At 38.6% G+C, this 13,627-nt stretch overlaps 1 long non-coding RNA gene across 1 annotated transcript; it reads right to left on the bottom strand.

Moving 5' to 3' along the window:
• Positions 1-6,994: 6,994 nt before the first annotated feature.
• Positions 6,995-11,846, bottom strand: LOC109138752 (uncharacterized). The gene is made up of 3 exons (XR_002042011.2): positions 11,471-11,846; positions 11,091-11,142; positions 6,995-8,736 (listed from the first exon to the last, which is right to left on the bottom strand). It is a non-coding gene; the product is annotated as an uncharacterized LOC109138752 (long non-coding RNA).
• Positions 11,847-13,627: the final 1,781 nt, after the last annotated feature.

Here is a 13,627-nt window from a genome sequence, read left to right as displayed (position 1 = left end):
AAGAGTGCTGGCCATTTTTTGGAAGCAGATGTCTCTTGTTGCTTCACAGAGAAGGGGGAGATTCACTCTGCTGAGCAAGTTTCTGTTTCTCTGAAACAAAAACAGGTCAGAGGGTCCAATGTGTGTGTGCGCGCGCGTGTGTGTGTGTGTGTGTGTGTGTGTGTGTGTGTGTTAGGAGAACTGTGGGGGGAAAAAAAACTGGACCTTAATGGTAATTTCACTTTTCTCTTAAGGTAACTTACAGTAAATCCTGCAAACTACTTCATGCATGTGCTCCAAGTGCACATGCACTGCATGAGGTGAGGTAGCATAAACCCCATTAACGCAGTCATTGCCAGACTTTGGAAATCAAACAGAAATGTGATAGGATCTGAAAATTGTTGGGAAAAAGACACACTCAAGGACATATTTCTGGGAAGGAAAGTAGGGGGTGACAGTGTCCCAATTGTATTTTCAACAGGAATAGTGTATTATTCATGAAGGAAAAACATGAAGGAATGATGTTAGTGATGTAATATGAATGGATAGTTTCCCAATTTTGTACAAAGTTTCTTCAGAGCTCTTCTCTGGTGATTAAGTGAGTTTTCTTGGCAGCAACAGAGCAGGTTTCATCGCATGCAAAAAAACATTTTTATGACATCTGGGATGAATAAAAGCTCCCTGTCGCTAAGACTATTTATAAATCCGGGTTTTGCCTGCCAGTATGTGACGTCTCAGTACACAGAAAACATTTTAAGATTAAGTGAATGGTCATTCTTGAGTATGTTATTTCCCGTACGGTGGATTACACATTAATTATATCTTGGTGCTAATACATATTGCACTGTCATGCTTTATATCTATATTTTAGATGGATCTGTAATGCATCTGTGTTTGTGGTGTTACTGATTACTCATTTTGTCTAAACCTTTTCTTAACTGGTACAACAAAAAGCTGAAAAATCTTCTCATAAAAAGCATGAGTCAAGTGTATTTCCTCTTTGCCAGACAGACTTGTTAGTTTATGAACTTATGTATTCAGCCCGCAGTCCTCAGCTTGCACCGATTACCTCTAAACAGCAAAGAGGAAACATTTGTACTTTTGTGGCTACATTAGAAATCAAAAGTGCAACAAGCAGTTGGTGGGTCCAGATGTTTATGTTCAGATGTCTCTTGTCTCTGTGATCATAGAGGATCAATCAAGACTGCATCCCTGCAGGACAAGTCACCTCCTGACAGAAGGACACTGCAAGGCATCATTAATAATTCATGAGAACTGTGTCACATGACTTATGGGATTATATGAGTCACACCCTCAGAAGTGTGTGCCCCTTTTATAGCAGGCTATACTTGCCCACACAGTAGTACAGCATCTATTAATCCTTTAGGGTAAGGAGAAGAGATGTCATTACTTTACCAGTTACCGACACAGAATAATACAGAGACAAAAAGGGTCAAAGTTAAATGTTAGTGACCTGTTCCCAGAGTAGCAATGGGCCTTACACAGTATCAGATTACTTATCCAGATGCAGCATGGAAACCAGGAATTCCACTCAGCAGGACCTCTCTGGATGAGTCACAGGAATGACGGGAATTCGTGTTTAGTGATTCTGCATGTGCTGCCATTCAAGACGATGTGTTGTTTTCAAGCCCAGACGCTTGAGTGACGTTAACACTATAAAACCGGTCTGCAAAGACCTGAATCAGCTTTTCTTTGTGGGCTGCTTCAGAATGAGTCGGAGCTGTGTAAAAGTCTAGTCACAGCAAGTAATATCTTCGTCAAAATAACATGTTAACCAACACTGGCCACACAGGTCGTTCCACCACCAGTACCACCAAAGAGTGACCTATTAGAAAGTTGCCATATTTAAGATTGGGATACATTTTCTATATATTAATCTTATGGTTTAATTAATTTGCTGCTAATAGGTGAACAGATTGTAATGTAACTTTAAAAAATATCCTTTTCACAACTTTCTCTATTGTCTTTAACAGCCTATGGACTAAATTCTATGTACTCAGGACTCAGGGTACATTTTTCAGGAAGATACTAAAGATGTGACATATACGCTCTTTCCGTGTCTCTACAGTATCAACAGTGTGCAACATCAGCTAACGTGAAATGCCGTCCACTAACATCAACAACCAGCACCCACTACAAGTCCAAAGTCAATGGAGTTAGGAGAGGAGTTACTCAGGATGGTGCTCACTTGTGCCTACATAGTGCACGTAGGAGTAACAGGAAGCTGACTGCAGTTCACTTAATGCCCGAAGGTGTCATTAATAATGGCTTACTGAAAGTTACATAGATCTTTAAGTGACTAGTGACAGGTTATGCAAGATTTCAGCACCTGGTCCTTTCTGATGTCCTTTCCCACCAGCATATTATCAAGATGCTTTGTTTTCCTGTGTATGTTCAGCAATTACAGTACAAAACATTACAGTAATCCCTATTTCAGCCAGCCAGATCCCTGCAGGGTAATGTTTTAGCCAAGACACTCAAACAGCCTGTCGTTTTCCCAAACTTTGTCTTAGGGGAGGCCCACGGTCTCAGACTGCTGTTCCAGAGTATTCTAGAGATTTAGAAATGACCATACAAATCTATTTTAAAGTAGTACTATAAATGTGAACCTTTTTGTGCTATAGGACATTGTGCGCTTATTGTTAATTAGTTAACTATTGACATTCTTACATTGCAATCCTGCACCTGGAACATATACACACACACACACACACACACACACACACACACACACGCACACACACTAAGACCTTGGCAGGATGAGGATAAACAAACTGACTCATCATGAAAGTAAAACCATCACGTAGACTCCTGTGCTTGAACACTATACCTGGAGGTGAACATTTTATAGGACTATGAATATAAAAGTATAGAGTACACATTAGGTCTTTTTTTTTTTGTTTTTTACAATGAAACACAACTTCATTTTGGTTCAAGTAGAGGCAGACTGCATCAAAATACTGACTCTTTTACATGTAGTGAGACAACACTATATTATACAAAATATAAAACTCTTTTTATGTCATACCACTTGTTTTTTGGTGTTTCGGAAAACAATGAAACAGGGAGGAAGTTGTGATTTTAAGAAAAAAAGTAGTGTGGAAGGACTATGTCGCTGTAAACTGTAAAACGTACAAGGTGTTAGGTTTGCAACTTATGTCGTATAATGCAAAAATGAGGGACAATATACGAAATCATCAAAATAAAACACCGAAACAGGTTGTCAAGAAGGAGCAGTATATGAAAGGGTTCAACACTCCAGTATACATGGCACCTCTTATTCAAGGGTCAGTATACAGTAGGATGTCAAAAGCATAGCAAAGCCACACAGTGAAGTTGACTGGGTGCCCTCACACACAACTTCACCTTTAATTCTCACCTGCTAGTCAATGTGTCTCCAAAATAAACATGAATAAACACATGACCTCAGTGTTTTTTGCCCAAGCCATTTTTATCTATTAGCTTTTTACTTTTCACTTTTTTAGTGACTAGACTGATTTCTAATTGACAAGAGGGAGTGGCAGCAAACCGGTGAGCAATGTGAATTGAGTAAACCTGAAAAATAGAAACGTCTGCATACTTAATCTAATACAGCACTCTCAAAAAATACTACCTTTATGTTGCTTATATTCAGATTTCATTATGATCATGTCAGAGACTAATATTTAGTCCATCGCCACCTTCATAGGCAACACATTGTACAAGGGTTTCTTTATTTTCTGGTCATTCACATTGATTGACCAGAATATGAGAGGTGGTTTTGGCTTATCTAATTTTGCTCGTGTTCAGGTCTGTCATTAACAAAATGCGTAATTAAAATGTGATCATTCATTTAAGAATCTCTGCACCAACTCGCCCATCTTTACCTTCAAACCTGCTACTTCTTCCGGCAGTTTTTCTAGAGAAGGAAAAGGTGGTGAAAAGCAAGCACTGACAAGCCACACAACTTGTATATGAGCAAAGAATAGGAGCCAAAATTTGTATAGCTTGTGTTTATTTGTTCAGATTGCTCACGTTCTCTATGGATCGAGCACAGGGGTTGAGTGGTTTCACCTTATCTTACCTTTTCACTTGGTGGTGGGATACAAACAAAGAAGGTGAGTTAGGCTTGGATATTCTCTGTTAACTGTCTCATCTAGTTTCGTTACATTATGCCAAGTTAAGTTGTTATTCCCTTGTTTATTAAACACTATATAATGTATATGATGTGACTGTGGATCTTTGATTTGAATGACTCACAGTCAAGAGCCTGCTTAGCCTCTTAGTGAGAGATAGTCCAAAAGGTTTTCCTGACAAACATGATGCAACTGTTTATTTGCAGGCGTCCCACAGTGAATGCCCTAATCAGTGGACAGAATCTCATTGAATGAGATTGGCCTTCATGTTGACAAACATTATAACTTTAAACAAGCACAAGAAACTTATTTTTTATTTAATGTCTTCCGCTTTGACCCTAATGTGACACTCGAGTGTTAAATAGAAAATGGCTTTTCCGACATCTTTATTGTGATCTGCCAGCACTGTTTAGCACTTACTGAACAAGAAGTAGCGCATGCCTTCCAGTAAAAAGAGAGCACAAGTTCTTAAAGTTTAAAATATGTGTGCTCTCAACAGATGTATGAGTGGCCCCAAACTGGACTGACAGCTCTGTGTAGTGGGAGATCAGGTAAAAGTTTTTGAAGCTTTTTAAAAAAAAAAGCTCTAACATTACCCTTTAAGTAGGCAATCTGCCCAGAAAAGAAATGGCAGGTGCATAAGTGAATTAGGTTATTAGGTTTCTCAACTGTGACTAGATTTTTGATGTTTAAAGCTAAATCAGATCAATACCTTCAAAGAAATTATTCCCAATACATGGAGATAGGCCTGGCTGGAAGACATTATCAAAGTCAAGTCAGATTTGAGCTAGCTGCTCTGGTGGACTTCATCGTCCATTACCTTTGCGTGCTCAGTCATCATGGGTCCTCTTGAAACCAAATAGCCATTATGGGTCTGTTCATTTCACAGAATCTGCAAAAGAAAACACGTTTGGCCTGGATTATCTCAAGCAATGGCACATACAAACCCCTTTCCAAATCTGACTATAAGGAAATCTGATACTAGTTGCATATAGAGTTTGTCTATATGTAAGGATATATGTTTTTTTCTTTTCTTTCCTGTACCCAATAGACTTCAAATAAGACTTGAACAAAGCATTTTCTGAAGTACTTTTCCAAGTATCCCATGTGTCATGGATGTGTGAATGTGTTTATGCTTCCTCCTCATGAACTCACACTGGAAAAACACAGTGACTGTTTAATTGGAATGTATTGAGCAAAACACTTACGCTTCATTTCTGTCTACCGATGAACAACTACTGGACATTGACTCAGTGACTGAAGCTACTGACACTAAGCTTCTCCAATCTGGTTTTATTATGTGTGTTGCAAGTTTAAAAAAAACAACATTTCATAATTTTTAACCTCAACTATTACTGTCCAGGTTTTCATTGAATTTCACTGAGTAACTTTTTCTTGCTAATGGCTTGTATTTCTGAATTTAACCCAAACAACAGATGGAGCGGGAGACATTTCACTTGAAGCAGCAGCATCACACCTGTCCTCAGAATTAAGGATCATAATTAGACTGTGTTCAGTTTTTTCTTCATGACGTATTGATAAATAGGATGTGAATGTTGACAATATGGTGAATGTCAGTTAGACTGAATTGCTTTAAAGTCCATGTAAAGTAAGAATGAATATGTGTTCTGAGTTTGTCAGACCAAAGACCAGCCAAATTTAAATGATTAAAAATATCAACAAGTTTATGAAATTAGGTTAAAAATGACAAAAGTCCTGTACTCTCAGCAACAGGACTGTGTTGGGAGCAGTCAAGCAGCAATTTTGAAGCAAAGTCTTTTCGCATGTTTTCAGCAACTATTTTCCAACATATTTAATGTATTTTGAAGAAAACTTCAGAATCGCCTTTACATGGACTTTGAGAACCAGTATGGACAGAAGGAACAATTACAGCAACCAATATTAACCCTTTCAATGGCCTCATGATGATGAAGGTTTATTTTCCTACTTTCCTACTTTTTGAAAATATTTTGGGAACATTTGTCTGGTAAGTGAATCCAGATTCTTCTCAGTTGTTTGACTTATTTTATCAATACCCCATTGATGAGGACAGGTTGTATTCTGTTTAAGGAGTGCTATTAACATTGTTGCAGCTCTTATGTGGATCAGATACTGTGAGAATATTGGGGAATCGGCCAAAAAACAGTGGGGACTCCACTGTGAAAGCAATGAAAGCAACAACACTTGTGTGGCCTTGCAAGAGTCAAACAAACAACTTCTGTTGGGTATTGAAAAGAAAGAGCCTTGTTTTTGTTCCATTTCCAGTATCAAGATAACAAGGATGTGGCTGCAGCCTCATGTGCCTTTTTTTTTTTTTTACGAGAAAGGTCCAGTAATATGTCTGTTCTGCACATGCATATTCATGATACAAGACTGCTCAAGCATTTATCACCAGAGCACAACCTCTCCACAGAGTGTTGTGTGAGCTACATGTACGGCCACATCATAGCAGGTTTAAGAGAACGTCCCCTCATTTTAACTCTTTGTATAGGAGACTCAAGACTGAGCAGTGAAAAACAAAGTGGAAAACTGATCATCCTTTTGAAAATTTCTTGAGTGAATCTGAGGTAACTGGACTTTGTTGTAGATCCATCTACAACTCACCCAACAACTCAGTTCAGAACTGAAGAAGACTCTTTGTGATGAATCCAGTTGCCCCAGATTTAACTTTCTCAAAGAAAGATGACCTGGACCACTGAGAACCTTCACAGCTTTCATGAGTGACGTTTTTGAAGAGGTGCCTGGTGAGCTGGTAAAACTGAACTGGACTGGTGAAAACACAATAATTAACCACAACTCATAATTAAAACACATTTTTATTAACTACAAATGTTAAGAAAGTCAAAACAGAGTTTAAATGCACAATGAAAGGTCATTTCTGATTTTCCAATTTTGTTTATTTTTCTTTTCTCATAGTTAATAAGAACTCTGTTGTCTGGATATAATTTTGTAGATGCTGTTGGTATTGACTGTTTATCTTTATACCTACTGAAACAGATATCTTAGGACACATAAAACTGGTTTGCTGGACAATATGTGTGTGGTATGGTTTAATTAATTGATTAAGTTCAAGAGGAAGGAAATACAGTTTATCTTTTATGCACTGTCAATTAGCAAATCGACAATTGCTAAACATATTGAACAGCAATTGGCTTCCAAAGCAGTTGTGATCATACCGCTGTTCACAAATAAACAGGTATTCAAGGTGAGCACAGAGAAACTTTCCCCTCTTCAACAGTCTAGTCTGGGGTCACTCTGCACAGCTCTGCACATGCATCATTCTGAACAGTGAAGGTCAAAACATCCCAATATAAAGTAACAATAAGAATAACACAGTTTTGGGTGCAGGAGGACTTTAACATTTTGAATTAAGCTTTTCCAGAAAAATCCTGACTGATAGAAAGAGGTTGAAAAAACAAACAAACTCCACCACGATCATTAAAGGTGAGGAAATTCGGTAGTGTTTGCTTATGCCTTTGTTGTTTGAGAGAAACAGTATGTGTCTAAAACAACCTAAATAGCTAAATCAAAGTTATTTCATGTCAAAACAAAGATGGATTTCTTTGCAAGCTTTGTGGGACACTTTTGGAGTCAGCGGTTGCATGTCTAATAATGTCTTTGTGTGTGATTTACTGGAAGTGAAATCAGAAAGTGTTTTGCACCTGTTTTTTGTTGTGGTTTGCATGAAGCTAAAAAGAACTTCTTGGCAGAGGAAATGCACATTGTTAAAGAGATGACTAACAGAGAGGAAATGTCTAGTTCAGTGAGTAGACTAGTTCACAGGAACTCATAATTCACTTCCTGCACACAATGCTAAAGTACTAGCAACTAGCAACTCGCTTAACATTCACTTTATTGACAAGCCTATACATCTAGATGTTTTGAATGTACTGCATTACACACATATACAGCCAAACAAATGCATACAAATAACAAAAATCACAGCTGGGTTACATTAAAGTGTTGTAATAATGAATCAGTACAGTGGATTAGTAATGAGTGGCATTATAAACACACTAGATACACACAAGGACACCATCATTCAGATCATGGTCATCATCTTCACTCTGCGTGTATCCGTGGTTTTGTTGTGTGTGGCTATTAAGTCAAATTTCCATAGTTAAAAATATTGAGCAATGCTGCCACCTTCTGGAGGAATCATGTGGTGCTTCAGACGCATTTAGAGTTGAAGTAATGTGTCTGAATGTTGCTCTTCAGGACACATCATATGGGAATAACAGGATTAACAGCAGGTGTGTTTTTAATTCATTATGGTCTATATTATATACAGGTTTATTAATCATTTATTAGGAAATAATCTACTTAAAGCACTCACAAACCTTTTGTGTTGAACAAGTAAGCCAGATACACTGTTTCACAACCGTATACACAGGAACTTATTTGATACAATTGGCTTCACAATATATTAGTTGACCTCATGTGTCAAGAGGGCATTTTATGAATATCTTCCTGGTTGTAAAGGGTCCCTTGCAGATGCTTTTTGGGGTAAGGGCTTCCTGGATAGTCATTTGACAGAAAGCCCAGACCGCAAAAAGACCTGAAAAGAACAAGACCGCTGCATTGAAATCACAGCCACGATCATACACAGTTGGTCCAGCATCTGAAAAACACAGTTACAGATCCATGAGACTGAATGTAAATACTGTAAAGAATAAAATGAAATCATATATAAACAATTATTTGGATTTTATGTATTTTCTTCTCTTGGACTAAAATGCCTCAAATAGTGTGCAAATCTGACACTAAACATTAATCTTTCAAGACAGTGGTAATATCATCACTTTTTTAAAATGTATGTTACATTTGTATGACTTCAAATTCGCTAAAACTAAAGAAGAAGAAGAAAAAACAAAAAAAACTGTACACATGTGATAAAACGATGAAACGTGCAGACATTTTTAGTGTGACCTTGTGTGCACGCCTTCATCCTAGAAACTTTGGTGTCTGTACCATTTGTTATACAGCATGCAGAGGTTTATGTGTAAATATGTTCAAGATGATTTGGATGTGCACTATTATTGCACTAATAACACATTTTGAGAGTAACAAAATCAGCAACAACAAAAAAAGGTTCTTCCACCTTTTCAGTAATAATCTGAATTTCATTTTAATGTGCCTAAGCAGATGAATGTATTTTTGCTTTTAGTTTAGAAATTGTTCATTTTAAACCAACTCTTAAGCATTTAAATCTACTTCATTTCAGCTTGATTTTGAGTTACTGGCTGATTCTGAGTGTATACAGATACTAATCAGTCATCAGTCAGGTCACCAAAATATAGCAAAAACTGAAAGGGATAAGTGAATCAAAAGATTTTATAGGAAGAGGTCCCATACACCCAACCTCAGTACACATGCCTATAAATAAAACAAATCTTTATGATATAACCATAAATGAATTCAAGGAATTATAGTTACAGGATTTGTGAATTACTGGTTTCTATACAACTTCCTAAATTTCTCTTTGGAATTTACCTTCATTATAGCTCACACCACAAAAAGATAGAAACTAACAATGGGGTGTGATGACAGTTGACACATGAAGTAAAAAAAAACAATTGAGATTGACATATTTTGTTACTCTGTGAATTAAGGGAACACAACGAAACGGGAGCACAGGTGAATAACACTGAAATGTCCCAGAGCATGCTGGAGCCCTTTATGAGTTTCTGATATACAACATGAGAATGACATACTGTTTGTGAGTTAGAAAAAGGGGAGACAAAAGTCAAAAAGGTGAGAATAGTAGACACAAAATTCTTGTGTGTGTATCAAAATTATAGTTAGGAATAAAGCGAGTAAGGAAAAATCTAGCTCTTCAGGTGGTCAGGTGTTAAATATTGACCCACTGTTGCTTGCTGTGGAGCACAAGTGGGTGTGAAGGTGAGATGGTGCAAATATTCACAGAGATTATTTATCCAGGTGAATATTAAACAAAACAACTTGATTATTTCATTTTTTTTTTCTCGATACACCTATTACCCAAATAGTGGACGGCTGACATCATTTCACACAGGTGCCAAATGGCAAAAACTTGGCTGCAGGAAGAGGTACAACTAGTCATGTGTTACGCCTCTAATTAAGGTAAAATATATGTATTAATGTTCCAAACAATATGCTCTTTTAACAATATAACACAGAGTTATCTGGGCTGTTTTATGAAGTGCTAATGCCAAACAAAGATGCTGCAGCCTGTGCGGACAGTAGACCACATTGGATGAGCTTCATGTGAGCTGTCCATGGTTCTGAAAGCCTCACACCAGCCCTGCCGGTAAACGCCCTAAAATCCCCCCCCACCTCCTCTCATGACACTGTGCATGTGTGCAAGTGTGCAAGTGTGTGTGTGTGTGTGTGTCTGTCTGAATCTGTCCGACAATGTGTGTACGCATGTGTGTGTGTGTGAGTGTGTTTAAGCTTGAACACCATCTTCTTGCTGCATGCAACATGCATCTCTCTTGGGGTTTTTCTTGTAGCAAGGGGTTGCACTGTCAATTCATCCTGCCTATACCCACGTCACCTGGCCAGTAGCCTACTTACTACCCACTGAAAAAATAACCCCTCTCTAATGACTGATATGCTCGCAATCAGTTGAAATAACGCCACGAACACTCCACAAACACTTTGAACTTTCGCTGTAAAGAGATGATCCACAGGCAAATTCAAAGTTTTGGAAAAGACAGAAATCTCTACGCATCACCAGCATTTGGCTGTGCGCGTCGGCAGGTCGCCGAGCTGCGAGCAACCATGACGCGCACAGTCTTGAGCTACAATAACTGATATTCCCTTTTACTACCACACAAATCCGGATAAGCAATTTCAAGACAAAACAAAAAAACAAACAAACAAACAAAAAAAACAAAAAAAACACAGGCACACGAACACAATCATGTCAAATGCAAGAATGAATGGCCAAAAGCTGGATTATTTAATGAGATGATGGGAGAAGGTGCTCGTTACCTCTGTGCGTCTAGATGCGAGTGCTTGGAATAGGTCGGGATTGTGTGAAGCCCTTTGGGAGACAAAACAAATAAATAAATAAGAGGAAACAGAATATGCAAATAAAACAGAGTATAATCACATGTAGCTAATGGCAGAGAGAGATAGATAGACAGCACATAGCGTTACGCAGGGAAAAACAACACAATACGTTCACACAAAGATCATACGAAGAAACAAACAGCCGGGGCTGTGTGTACATCAAATCAAACAAAACATTACAAAAATGTTCTCGAAAATGTTATTCCACAAGGCTAGTCACTGGCAGGTATCATCCCACAGATGCGCTGTGGATGAGCAGAGAGAGAGAGAGAGAGAAAAAAGCATCCTTATATACACACCTCCCTTACTATCGCTGATGCTCGAAGGGTTGGGGCGACGTGATGCCACTGTGATCATTTTCACTTCTGCATTTTGATTCACCTCTATTTTTCGATGCATTTTTTTTTTTTTTTTTTTTTTGGTGGAGGAAATACAGTTCCATTTTGTACTCGTTTCCATCCTTTCTGTAGGAAATACTGCAAAAGCCCCAAATGGAAGCCACTCAATTCCTCCAGTCTGCGATTGACCCGCATTGACGTCATTGCGTCATTAGGTCTCCCCTGGAAACACGGGGCTCCCAAAAATAGCAACACATTAATTCAGCCTGCGCTGGGGTTGGCTTGGCGGGGGTGACTATTTGTATCAATCCATAACCCCTCCTCTGATTCTAAGCAATAATACAGTCCTCTCTCTCTCTCTCTCTCTCTCTCTCTCTCTCTCTCTCTCTCAAGGACAAGCTGATCACGACTCACGGCTATTTTTGGAAAGAGAGAGAGAGAGAGATGGAGAGAGAAAGAGTGAGAGAGAAGGGGGGGTAGAAAGAGAGAGGTGGGTGTGATGAGAGACGCCCGCACCTCTGCTCTCCTCTCTGCTGGCTGGCTGGCTGGCTGAAAAACGGAAACAGCACCACGGGGATAAAAATAGCAAAAGAGCGGTCATCCAGCCCAGCCAGCAGTCGGGTGTGGGAGGAGAGGCAAGACCCTAAACCTAGTTAACGACCATCAAAAAAAAAAAAAAAAAAAAAAAAAAAAAAGGGGCCCCATCGGCCACAGTGGAGCAGTCTGTCAGTGTGAGGTAACCTCTTTCTACAGCCATTCATGCATTGTACAAAACACACCGTTCATTCATTCATCCATTCATTCATTGTAATCAAGAAAGAACTTTTCTATATATCTAACAGCACTGGAGCTGATTTCACTGCAAGGCCATGCTAGCCTCTGCTGCAGCCACACTGAGTTGAAATATTCCAGCTGGAAAGCTGCATCATCTTGTTTGTCCTTTGAAGCCCGAGATTATTCACTCACAGAGCAGAGGTGAGGTTATGACACAAAACCACATCACACGTGCTGTTGGCATTGCACTCTTATCTATTAGTGTGTGTCCTTTGTGTCATAGTAACAATAGCAATGCTATAACCAGCATTGTTTCATGTCTCATGTGCTATAATTGGCTTTTTTATTTTTTTATTTTTGTAAATAAAACATCTACATTCTAAATCATAAAACATCAACACGGTCAAAATGTTAATAATACTGCTATCAATGTCTCTCACAGCCATAGCAAGCAGGTGAATATGATGCTGCAGTGTTTGGTTTCAATAAAAGATCTTTTTTTTTACAATGGCCATGTCTGATTTGACAGCTATTATTATACTCTATGTTGATAGTGAGCTTTGTGGCCACAAGTGTTAATCTTAAACTGCTGATGCCATCTACTGGTTATTTAAGAGACCTGCATATAATGGAAAACTGGGTTGCATCATCCTTGAAACAGATGAAACAGAACAGGTGGAATAAGCCTCTCCTACTCCATAACCTGGTGGTGCAGTTTGATATTACACTGGTATTTGGTGTATTTGAGGCAATTGGTGAGGTGAAGACATGATCTTCTTCCTTTCTCACTCCTGTCCTGCTGAAAATTGGGAATTGATTAATAGACACTATGACCTTTTTTTTCCAATTTAAATGTATTATCCTCTGCTGTAGATAGATGAACCTTGGATTTATTCTGACAGGCAAAGATGTGCAGACAATGAGAGCAGAGAAGAGGCAAACCGGCTTGAGGATGAGTGATGTTCAAAGAAGGTGCAATGGGCTCCTTAAACAGCAGGTGGCAGGAGAGAGAACTATCTGGAAACAAAAACCTGTTGCAGCACATCCATAAAGCATAGTGCAGCTTATGTAAGCCTTTTCTCTGATGAGCTGCCAAAGCATGAGCCTCTGCAAGTTGTAAATAACTGTTTGTGAATATGCATGCTCACTGTAGCACTTTACAAATTCTCGTATTTTAGCCATGATCAGCCCGCCAGTTTGGCTCACAATTAAGTGCATAAGACAGTGAAACACTGAGGTGTTCTCATGTGCACATATGCACACACTTGAGAGCCAACATCTCTATCATAACATACATAACACACTAATTAGAACTTCCATCAATCAAACCTATACCAGATCTGT

The sequence above is a fragment of the Larimichthys crocea genome, chromosome XXI (assembly GCF_000972845.2).
Source record: "Larimichthys crocea isolate SSNF chromosome XXI, L_crocea_2.0, whole genome shotgun sequence".
Classification (NCBI taxonomy): Eukaryota; Metazoa; Chordata; class Actinopteri; family Sciaenidae; genus Larimichthys; species Larimichthys crocea.
This window is presented reverse-complemented; position numbering and strand designations above follow the sequence as displayed.